The sequence below is a fragment of the Bidens hawaiensis genome, unplaced genomic scaffold (assembly GCF_021521415.1).
Source record: "Bidens hawaiensis isolate Kalapana, Puna unplaced genomic scaffold, B.hawaiensis_p1.1 tig00028258_1, whole genome shotgun sequence".
NCBI lineage: Eukaryota > Viridiplantae > Streptophyta > Magnoliopsida > Asterales > Asteraceae > Bidens > Bidens hawaiensis.
The window spans coordinates 213,833-226,833 of NW_027494603.1; positions in this window are offsets into that span (position 1 = coordinate 213,833).

The window sequence follows — 13,001 nt, forward strand, 5'->3', positions numbered from 1 at the left end:
GAAGCATCGTAAGGGATCAGACGCTACATGGGAAGCCGAGAAAGAGATGCGCAAGTTTTATCCAAATTTGTTTTAGTTATAGTTAGGTTTCTGGGACGAAACCTCTTTAAGGAGGGAAGACTTGTAACATCCTGTTTTCTCGTTTCGGTTAATAAAATGAAAATAAGAGTTATTATGAGTCAGGCTAGTGTTGGGTTAAATGTATATGGGTTTTGGACTTGGGTTATGAGGGAAAGAAGGAAAGACCATAGGCTTAAGCCCATGATCCATAATTATATAAACATTAAATCACCCATTAATTCATTTCACACATATTTCATACACCACCAAAACACACACTTAAGCTCTCTCTCTAATTTCTCTCCATTCACTAGCCGAATCAAGATAGAAAACCGATCCCGATCCAAGGTAATGATAGTATGATGTTGTATGAGCTTAAACCCGTTAGACATGGTCACGAAACGATGAGCCGAAACCATTAAACCGTTTAAGTCACGAGATCCGGGTGGAATCGGGTATAAACCGAGCCTAAGATGAGCTTAGGGATCACCCTAGCTCAGATCTGGATCGAACGGGGCGAAAAACGGTGAGAAACGAGCCAAAACTCGCTTTTCCGGCGAAATCGCGTTTTTCCGGCGACGGTGCCGGAAATGGTACGAGGTTAAGAGGAATGTCACAGAATGTTCTGACATTCTCTGACCTAACCCTAATTCATTAACGGAGAGTTAACGAACTAGGGGTGGTTCGCTAGTTTATTCGTCTAAGAGAGCATAACGAACTAGCTTTAGTTCGTATCCAATTCGTTAAGGGAAAAAAATAACGAATTACCCTTGATTCGTTATAGTCATTCGCTAGAAGAGATAACGAATTAGATGGACTAATTCGTTACATGGACTGGTTCGCTATGGACTGATTCGTTAAGGGTCCAGTTCGTTAGAGGGTTCAATTCGTTACAAGAACCAGTTCGTTATGTTAGGCCAATTCGTTAAAAAGCCAATTAGTTAAAAAGCCAAGTAATGAAATAGAAGTTGAACATAATGACAGAACAACCCTGGACTTAGAAAACAATGAGATAATTACATAATAGTCCTTGGACTTTGATGATTTATGAAAGACACCTTTAAAGGTTAATGAGTAACGATTAACTAATTGGTAATGATCCAATGAAGTAAAACCCGCTTAGATACGAGAGATTAACTAAGTAGATGATAAGAAAAGCTAGAGCCGTATTTAATATATGTATGATTATATAGTTAGTCGTGCTCAGCTCCAGAAAGGATTAACTATTAACGGTGAACGTAATCGCGTTCAGGTGATTTTCTAGCCCCATTCCTTGTTACGTTTTCGGGGCTGTGTGCATACTCGATGAGATAGTTAATACACTTACCTTAAATGGTAAGTGTATGCCATGTATGATTTGCATGTTACTTATGTATATCTTAAATGTGAATGAAAGCTTGTCGGTGTGTGAATCTTCTGATATTGCATGCACTGGCAGGTGACGGTTTGATGATATGATTGTGTATATGATGAATGAATGATGTATGTACGTATGAAACTTTCAATTATATATATGGAAAGGTATGGCATGAAAGTAGGAAAGAATGGGAGACCGGACCCTAATAATATCCAAGGATGGAGGGTACCGGACCCTAATAATATCCGAGGAAGAAGGGAGACCGGACCCTAATAATATCCGAGGATGGAGGGTACCGGACCCTAATAATATCCGAGGTATGTAGGGCGCAATGCTCTTTATAATTTAAGGATAGTTATGAATGTATATGGAGGAATGATGGCCAGTTAAGTATGTAAAGCGTACCTTCGGGTACGTATATGTGTATGTAAAGTAAGTTATCTGATTAACTAGAACTCACTCAGCGTAGCTGACTTTTAGTATGCACGCAGGCAAATAGGTTGAGGCAGCTCGCGTGACTGAAGACACATGGCATGGAATCGAAGATACTGGCATCTCGAGGAAAGTTGTAATGTTCTAAAGACTATGTTTTGTTTTAAAATGACTACGAATGTTTTATAAGACAAGATTTGAAGGTTATGTAAAATGTTATGGTTGAAGTTTTATATTCCGCGTAAAGTTTTTATTAACTCTGATAATTAGAACTGTGTTTATAAGTAAATCCAACGTCCAATGTAGGGAACCGGTAACGGGGCCTTACACTAAAGCATAAACTATACTAGGTCGTTACGTCTAACCACCTATCCTATAGCCATAGCTCTGATACCAATCTGTCACACCCCAACCAAAGACGGCGGAACATGCCGGGGTGCAACAGATTGCTCAAGAACGCGATGACACTATTAAAGTGACAACATTTACTCAACTTGTTTATTTCATTCAATAATCATAAATACAACATGTTCACAATAAAATACAAACAATTATGTCAACACCACTATCGTTAAAGTATCCTAAAGGTATGATCTAAGTGATGAGTCTTCAATCTTCACAAGCAATCAAATAGTAAACCTATAGCATGCATAAAAATAGATTTGATCAACACGAATGTTGGTGAGCAATACACTAGTTTTGACGTATGTATATACGAGGAAAAAATCACAATTCATATGTGTAAATAGAATAATGCAACAACCATTGTACATGTAAAGCAAATAACTGTGACTCCTTTCTATTTGGTAACAACCAAAATACTCGGAGAATGAGGATCCTTTCTAATTGGTAACAACCAACATACTCGGATAATGATGCCCTATGCTACTTGCACAAGGCTAAGTAGTTAGGGGTGCGTATGATCATACTTATTTTGTTCCAACAACAACATAAAAATAAACACTCGTGCACATAATCAAATTGAGGCATAAACAAAGATCGAGCAAATATTCGTACAACACATAGCGTTGAATTGTGGATTTGATAATGAGGTCATAAAACAAGAAAGTTTAAATATGGTATACATGCCACCCCCAAGAGTATAAAAGCATAAAAAGGGGGAGTGTGATTACTCACATGAAGGGTTGTTTGTGATACACCGGGATAATAAGTTCAACGAGCGAGGTCTAGGTTAAAAGGGTTTCGGTTTAGAAAATGGTTTTGAAAGACTTTAAAGTAAAATAACATGACAAGTAAAATAAATAATTAAAGTTTGAGGGTTAAAGTGCAAATACATAAGAAATTAAAGTGATGGTTTTTGAAAAGTAAGTTTGCTCGAAATCGGGTCTCGGTATTCTATTCATTAGTTTTACTTAACCTTTATTAAGTAAATATATATAGGGTATAGTTGTGATAATGCAAGACCCTTTGTTAAATAGATACTAAAACGAGATTTTTACGAGTGTTCTGTTTAGTCGGTTCGGGTCTTGATAAATTGTCAAACCCGAACCCGACAATTCCAAATTGATACATGTCATGAGATAACTCAATAAATTTAAAAGAAACTTAACCAAGTGTGTAGTTCTATTAGGAAGAACCTTAACGTCCGTTAAGCGAGTGTTTGGCTTTGTCGGTCCAACCTTGTTATAAGCTCAAGTTGGATCTGACATACCAAGTACTTTAAGAAAACATTTATAATTAGTTTGTAAAAGAGTTTTAGAGAAAATATGAGATTCGATGGATCAGAACACACTAGTGTGTCTTAAGCGAGTGAACTCGGTTTAGTTCGGTCTTGGTTCGGTCCTTGACTTGGAATAAGACCGAGTATGGTTGCCACATACCCAATACCATAGAACGTATTAAAATGAACTTAGAAATTATAATACACAAATCTTGCTTGTAACATATTAATAAATCATTATAAATATAAAACATTTAAACAAGAGTTCGGTTTTGGTTCGGTCCTTGACTCGGAATAAAACCGAGGATGGTTGCCACATATCCAATACCATATAACTCATTAAGATAAACTTAAAAATAATAATACTCAAATCTTTTATAAAATATGTTAACAATAAAGTATTAAATAACAGTTCGGTTTTGGTTCGACTCTTGACTGGGGATGAAACCGAAAATGGTGGCCACATACCCAATACCATTGAACTATTGAAAAAATGATTTGAAAACTAAAAGTAAGTAAGGACTAAACAATATTTATAAGCATAAACAAAATTAAAACATAAACTAAAGTAAGAATTAAAGCATAAATCAAGGATTATAATAGTCATCCATCTAGTCTTGCCTTGTAGCACAACACTTCAACCGACCATGACCGGAGAAGTGAAAGCCGAAGGAAACAAGGGGTATATATAATATATATGTTGTAATAACAATCTTTAATTATATGGAGTTAGTTTGAAACAAATAATGGACTTGGACTAATAAGGAAAAGATCATGGACTTAGACTAATTAAGATGGATTAAAGGGAATGGGCCTTAGGTCCATGGGCTTTAAGGGATATAAATACCCCCTTAAACCAACCTAAAACCCTAATCCTCATTCCATCTTTCCATATTGCCTACACACTCAAAAACACACACATATCACTACACCATATTTACGGCCGAGAGTGACGAGAGAGATTTGAGACCAAGCGGACACTAGTTTGTATTAGATCTTTATTACACGAGCTATATACAAGATCTAGAGTTCATAAACAAGTTAGACGAGATCCAAACGAGCACTAAAGGTATGTTCTTGACCCTTTAAAGTCTACGTATTTATAGGCGTTTAGCCTTGGAACTTAGAACGAGAATAGATCGGGCATAAACGAAACATAAAGTTGTAAACTTGATGCTAAAACGAGCTAATGAACCCATAAACCTGTGCGGCTCGATTAAATGAACCCTTAAACCTAGTATCGAACGATTTTAAGCTTAAAGGTCCAATCTTTATAGTATGTACGGGTTATATATGAACGAAAATGGTTAGGAAACATTAGTGGGTGATGTCGAGCCATAACAAGGGTATTAAAAATCGCAAGATGCTTGTTAAGGGTGATAAAGATCATCCCGTCGCTGGATAACTTCGTCGTAAGCAAGTTCGCCAGTAAGCAACTTCGCTGTAAGCTAAGTTCGCTTAATGTTTAACTTCGCCAAGTTGAATTCGCCTAAGGCTAAGTTCGCTTAATATTTAACTTCGCCAAGTTAAATTCGCCTAAGGCTAAGTTCGCTTAATGTTTAACTTCGCTAAGTTAAATTCGCCTCAGTTAAGTTCGCTTAAGTTAAGTTCGCTTAAGTTAAGTTCGCTTACATTTAAGGTAACGAATCGGATAGCGAATCAGAATTAGTTCGTTATGAAGAATGGGTTAGAAAATTAGAAAATAAATTAAAAACCTAATGGAAAATGTGTTAAGACAGTTAAGGTAAATAAAATTTTTACCCCAGCCAGGGGCTCTGCCCCTTGGATCCCAGCCAGGGGCTCTGCCCCTTGGACCCTGCTAGGGGCTACCGCCCCTAGAACCCCGCTGCCAGGGGCGCTGCCCCCGGACCCCTGTTCGTTGTGGGTAATTACTAAGACTAGAAAGATGATATGAGAAGTGATAGTTAATTGATACGTGTAATTATTATACAGTCAGTTGTGCACAACTGAAGAAAGGGATTACCATTAACGGTGAAAGTAACCGCATTCAGGTGAGTTTCTAGCCCCATTTTCCTTGTTATGTTTTCGGGGCTGTGTGCATACTCGACGTGAATGTTAATACACTTACCTTAAATGGTAAGTGTATGTCTTGATAGTTATGTATGTATGCTTGACAGTACGTGAACGACCTTCGGGTATTGCATGTACTGTTAAGGCAAGTATAGTGTAGTATGTATGATATGTGTACGTGAATACGGAAGTATGTACGATTATGCTGTGTATGGTATTAATTGTAGGGATATGATAATGAATGGTAAGGTAAGGTTAAAAGGTTGCATACCCTAATAATATATGCGAAGTTTAAAGGGTTGCATACCCTAATAATATATGTGAAGGTTAAAGGGTTGCATACCCTAATAATTTATGCGAAGGAATAAGGGTTGCATACCCTAATAATATATGCGAAGGTTAAAGGGTTGCATACCCTAATAATATATGCGAAGGTTAAAGGGTTGCATACCCTAATAATATATGTGAAGGTTATAGGGCGTAATGCTCTTTAAAACGTAAGGTAAGTATATGGAAGAAAGTAAGTGCGAAGGTAAGTAAGTATATTATAAACGAAAGTATGAAAGTACGTAGTTATGAATGTATTGTATGTAACGTGATTAACTAGAACTCACTCAACGTAGCTGACTTTTAGTATGCACGCAGGTGAGTAGATTGAGGCAGCTCGCTTAAGGGGACACGTGGCATTGAATTAGAGGCTGACATCGGAAGACTCAAGATGTTTAAGTTTAATATTTTGTTTATTTTGAAAGACGAGATGTTGATTTAAGACCAGTTATGGTTTGTTATGGAATGTTTTATGAAAGTTTTATATTCCGCGAATGTTCTAATTAACTCTGATATTTAGAACTGTGTTCATGAGTAAATCCAACGTCCAATGTAGGGCACCGGTAACGGGGCCTTACAATCCCCCTTTTTACGGGGGTTGTTTTATATTATTTGTTTCTAATATTTATTTGTTTTATGATTTTTTATTTTTTTTTATTGATGATTAATTGTTTCACAAAAAAATGCGATGTTACAACCCGGTTTAAAAGCTATATGGGTTTGATGATACCCAAGACCCGTTTATTTTTTTACTATAAAATTGGTTTTTTAATTATAAATAATATATATCTTTTTATTAATAAATCAAATATTAATTTTTAGTATATCCCTACTTTATAGGATTTTTATATCAAATATTTGGTGAGATTAGTTTTTAATTTAATGAGATGTTCTAACCCGTTTAAGAAATATATGGGTTTGATGAGACGCATACCCGTGAATTCGGGTCAAATGCATGAGAAACCTTCATTTAAACATCAAGCAAATCTTACGGGGGTTGTTTTATATTATTTTTTTCTAATATTTATTAGTAAAATAGGCTTTGCAATTCAAAAGGGGATAGCAGCGCAACTTGTTGCTCGCTTACCCATTATCCAAATGTAGCTCGGTTGGTGTTTATATGTGTAAGAGTTCAGAGTTAATTAAAAAAAATTAATATTTATTTATTTTTTGAATTTTTATTTTTTTTATTGTTTAAAAGTTTAGTATACTTATGGTTTGATAATAGCCCAAAACCGCACTGAACCGCACCACACACACTTTTAACCTTAATAATAATAATTGTTATGACATGTTACAAGTTTTATTTGAAATTGATTAATAATCTTATTTTATTTGATGCATTAACGTAATCTTAAATGAAAATGGAAATCAAACAAATTTTAAAGTTTATATGTAAACCACGCTATATATAGATATATATATTAAAGTAATTAGATATTAATTTTTAGTAATCCCTATTTTATAGGATTTTTATGTCAAATATTTGGTGAGATTACTTTTTAATTCAATGAAATGTTATAACCCGTTTAAGGACTATCTAGGTTTGGTAAGACCCATACCCGTAAATTCGGGTCAAATGCATGAGAAGTCTCTATTTAAAAATTAAGCAAATCTGGTGACTCCAAAAAAAAGGGGAGCGACCACATCGCGACATGTAAGATTTTTATGTTTTCGTTTATATATATATATATATATATATATATATATATATATATATATATATATATATATATATATAATAATAATAATAATAAAAATAATAACAATAATAATAACACCGGGCCAAATTAAGCGTTTGATAACTTGATTGAGATGTCTTAATCTACACATCTTGTAATAGATTACACAAATGAACCGAATTGCCCCACTGTGACACCTACTTTCATAATCAAATTCACAATTTACTTCTATAATTACATACTAATATAATATTCAGACTATCTAATAATACATGAAGATGTAATGTGTGTTTACTTTACCTCTAAGAATATCCACAAATTGAACAATAGTTTGAAGGTCATTAAAAACTTAGAAGCTGATTTTAACCGATCAACACTTGTAAAATTGATAACTTAGAGGATGCCGGTGAGAGTAGCTACCAATGAATAATTAAAGTTCTACAATAGCTTGTAGTCGCCAACAACAGAGAAATTAACTGAAAATAAACGAATGATGTTAAGATTAATTTTATATAAAAGTTCAAAATGAACATTAAAGAAAAAAACATACTCTTTCTTTTCCATTTCAAGAAGATCGATATTTGAACTAACATTTGCATAAACAAAAGATTAGATAGTATAAAGTTTATACTGTAAATGTTACCGGTATTTGAGTGAATGAAAGTTGGAATGTATTCGGATTTTGATGAGACACAACCAGATTCTGATATTCGTTTAGGAAAAGTTGAAGACGATATGCTAAGATGAAACCGGTTATTAGGGAGGATTATATCAGACGATTTGAATTCATTAATATATATTTATAAATAATAACTGTATATAGATTAAAAATTATTTAGGTATAACTGTAAATTTGAAATGATATCAAGTAGCATATAATACGTAATTAAATATTTGACTTAACAATAATTTTGGTAAAGAATTAAAAACGAATGTTTAGTTTTGGCATTCATTATATAAATTTTGAATTTCTAAAAATAAAACAATTATGCATTCAATTTCTGAATAAGCTTAACAGAAACTAACCAACAATTAAAATTTTAGCCTACCTGTCAATCTCCAAAATTACCCTTTCAAATAAAATTTAAAATTTTGTACTACGTGTTATGCCCACGCGTTACATCGGAGAAAGACCTACATGATTAAGAGCAATAAAACATCATGAAAAAAACATAATATACATAATCACACTTTCAACTACTACTCACGAACTCATCATCATCATCATCATCATCATCATCATCATCATCGTATCATCTCTCGATCTTCTTACTTTCTCTAAACTCTCATCGATTCTTCCTCCAAATCCACAGATCTCCACAACCCAGGTTCCAAATTAACTCTTATTAATTAGGGTTTTGTAATACCAATTTTAACTCTTATTAGTTAGGGTTTTGCATATTACATTTTAAATTTGCCTTGATTTTACCCTCAAAATTAGGGCATACTTGGATGAATTTGTATTGTTTTCATCTCAATGCATCTTGTTATTTGGGTCAAACTACATATTATTAACCTATGATAAAGTCATAAAATATTAATTACTTAAAATTGAAATTAAAAATGAAAGTCGCTAAGCTCGGTTCCGTTTTAATTACACAGGAAACTGAAATCGAACTGAAAGTTCTGTTTGCTCGTAATTATAAAACCAAACCATCAGTTTTTGGTTTGGGTTCGGTTTTTTTATTTGGGATGGAAAGTATTTGTGTTAAACCATTTATTAACTTATTATGAATTACTTAAAATTGATAATTGAAAGTCTATAACTTGGGTTTGGATTTTTTGGTTTTAATCACACGCGAAACAAAAATCGAACTGAAAGTTTGGGTTTCACGTAAATATAAAACCAAACCATCAGTTTTTGTTTTGGTTTGGATTTTTGGTTCTGCCATGCTGGATTAAAATTTATTGGGCTGAAAATATTTGTGTTAAACTTATTCAATATAACTTATTATGAATTACTTCAAATTGAAAATAAGAAATGAAAGTCTATAATTTTGGTTTGGGTTTGTCGGTTTTGGTTTCACGCAAAACCGAAATCGAACCAAAGTTCTGTTTTTTACGTAAACATAGAACCAAACCACCAGTTTTTGTTTTGGTTCGGTTACCTCGCTTTCGGATTTATGTACACCCCTGACCCCTAGACTTTTGTTGTATAGTCTGGACTTTGCCAGATTTTTAACTTATTACAGTTTTTGGATGTAATTATCTGATGATTAATGAAAGTATATTGAATATGGAATCATATGGATATGATTTTGATGTTCGGTTGTGAAATCTCAACATGTTAGGGACTTAGGGTTGACGTCTTAATTCTGTCTTCATGTTTGAATATTCAACAGTATATGCTTCATTTGAACCACACATTATATAAAAAAACAGATTATTGATGGTTTCGTTAAACAGAAAATTACAGTTTGTTGAAACTTATATGAGCATTAGAGGTCAAACACTGTATTATTTGTTATGTTTCGGGACAATTATATCTTGCATTAAGTAGTGTTCAACATCTATTTAATTTGATTGAGTAAGCATATTTGTTTCATTTCTTTCAATTATAAGTTAAGGATTTTTAGGAATAAATGAATACCTTAGGGCTTATACTTAACTTATTTAGGACACATACCATAATGGTATTCCCCCCGCATGTATTATTATTATTATTACTATTACTATTAGTATTATTAGTTTTGATATAACTGTTGAACTTGATCCCCTTTGTTCTGCTTCATACATATTATTATTATTATTACTACTATTATTAGCTCTTTACATAGCTATTGAACTTTGATTTCCTTTCTTTTGCTCCATACATATGTACTTAGAGCCGAGGGTCTCTCTGGAAGCCACCTCTTTATCCCTTTGGATAGAGGTACGGTGTGTCTACATCCCACCCTCCCCAGACCCTACTTATAGCTTTGCTGTCGGTGGGACTTCACTGGGTATGATTGATTGATTGATTGACACTTTCAGTTCTAATCTATAATTCAAAATACATCATTTTTGACTTTTGTTATCACAACAAAGTTACTTCATGCGACTTAATTCCTATATAATTTTAGTTTGTTTATTCCTAAAATATTCGTAGCAACCAATTAAAGGAAATTAACATTGTATTTAACTTGTTCAAAAATTCAAAACTGCCCTGACATTTGATTATTTTTTTACAGGTTGTGAATTTAGCTAAGAGATTATTAAAACAAAATTGAAATATAAAAAATCAAAATCTTGCAGCGATAAAATTTTAATAAATAAACTTTTTCCATTCAATTTCTAACTAATTCAAAAATATAAACACTTTGAATTCATATTTTCACTAATATGGTTTTCTTGATATACATGATTGTTCATGTTTTGCGCAATATGGCGCCCAGTCAGTAAATGATGGGTTTTTGTTTTAAAGATGCGGTGTTGTAGCCCAATATATATATATATATATATATATGTATATATATATATATGTATATATATATTACTCACAAACATATATAATATGAATATATATACAAAACAAGCAGGCGACAATCCCCTATCGCCCCCCAAATCGGCCGGGGGGAGGGGCGGTGTTCTCGCCCTTCCTCCCCTATTGTCGCCCGGATTCGCCTCCCACTACGGGTGGCCTCGTATACTTTATGTTTTATAGATAATTGATTTTATCGATTGAATAATTTACTTATTCAACCGATTTAATCCACAACAACTAATTTCGAATTAACAATATGTCCTTCGAGTAAACTCTAATTGCTATAATAACTTTCATACATAAACAAAATCAATTAAAAACTCAATAATTACTTATTTAATCGATTGATTAATTTATAGATTGAAAAATGAATTATACTTACCAGGAAAAGGAAAATGGTGTGATTACAAACTTGAATCAGACGGTGCGATTGGAAACATAGGCAAATGGTGAGATTGAAAACATGATGCAAATGATGAGCCAATGAATCATTTACCTATTGGATGAAGAGAGTGGGTGAATCATGGTGACAGAGTGATGATTAGCCGTTAGGGTTAGTGGAATGGTTTATGGGACGGGTCAAAATAGTTATTTCTAACCAAAATGGGTTATAAAAAATTAAATATTCAACCGGGCCTGTGTGGTTTTGTGAGGGCTTTTTGAATTAAATAATTACTTAATTAGGTGAAATTGTAAAAATTTGAGGTTGTACACTTACTTAACAACCTATGTGGCAACCCTAGAAGAAAGACACGTGAACAACATGGTATTGTTTTAATAAATTCGTTAGATTAGATGTAGCTCAAGTGCATCTAAAACATCCAAATAACAACTCGACTAAAAATAATGATCTATATGAATCTCTTACTATAATGTCTTTATTCTTATTTATTTATAATAAAATAATTATAAGCTTCGTGCTTCTGCCATCAAGACGAATTTCGGTTGTAAGTTATACCTTTCGTTTCCGATTTTTTACATCACAAATATTACATACACACATTTAATTGTAGTCCCGTATACATTCATGTATCTAAGGGCTTGTTGCACAAAGAAAACAAATAATACTCAGAGTAGATCCAAATCCAAAATCACATAATTATTACAACGTTGATAAATAAGATCATAACCATTCATTGTAGCCTACTGGTATCAAAGTGTTTTTCCGAGTGGTAAGGATTCAAGTATGTGGACAAATATGTAGACTTTTTGTTTAACTTTAAAAGGATGTTACACTTTCGTATACGCTGTCGTATGATTTTGCTTGACTCAGCGTTGTTTATGGTAGAACATATATGTTGAACCATATAAAACATTTTATTGTTTTTGTTTTCTGAACTCCAGCTTTTCAAATATTAATGGTCACTATTAATTATTTGTTATTATACCATGTTTATATGAAGCCTAGAGCTGGTTCTAATTATGATATGGACTGCAGGATGTTTTCATAACGGAAGCTTCAAGACAGAAAGTATGGCTGGTATATTTGAGATCATCAGGGTTGTTGCTTGAAGTTCAACAAATGAATGAAGTTATAGAATTTTATTAATTTAAGGTTTCAGTTCTATCACTTGGAAGGGATGGGGTATAGGAAGTTGAATTGTAGTTTTGAGTTTGTTTGGCCTTGACGTAGGTGAATTTTATGTAGAATATTATAAGGTCTTGTAATATATTGGTGATAAAAGTTAATATAACACTATTAAAGCCGTGTTTTGCGTTTCGTACATGATCTAATTGCCATATTCCAAGTCGTATCCGTATCCCGCATAGCGCGGGTTCCTACTAATATTTGCAAATATGCAATAGAAATGGATATATTTCATTCAGTACAGTTATTATGCGCTCTGACTAAACAGATATATTTCATTCAGCACAAAATAGTACTAAGGGGTAAATTAGTCATTCTGCACAGTCATTCAGATGTCCAACCAAACAACACTTACTGGTTTAGCACTTACTAGTTCAGAG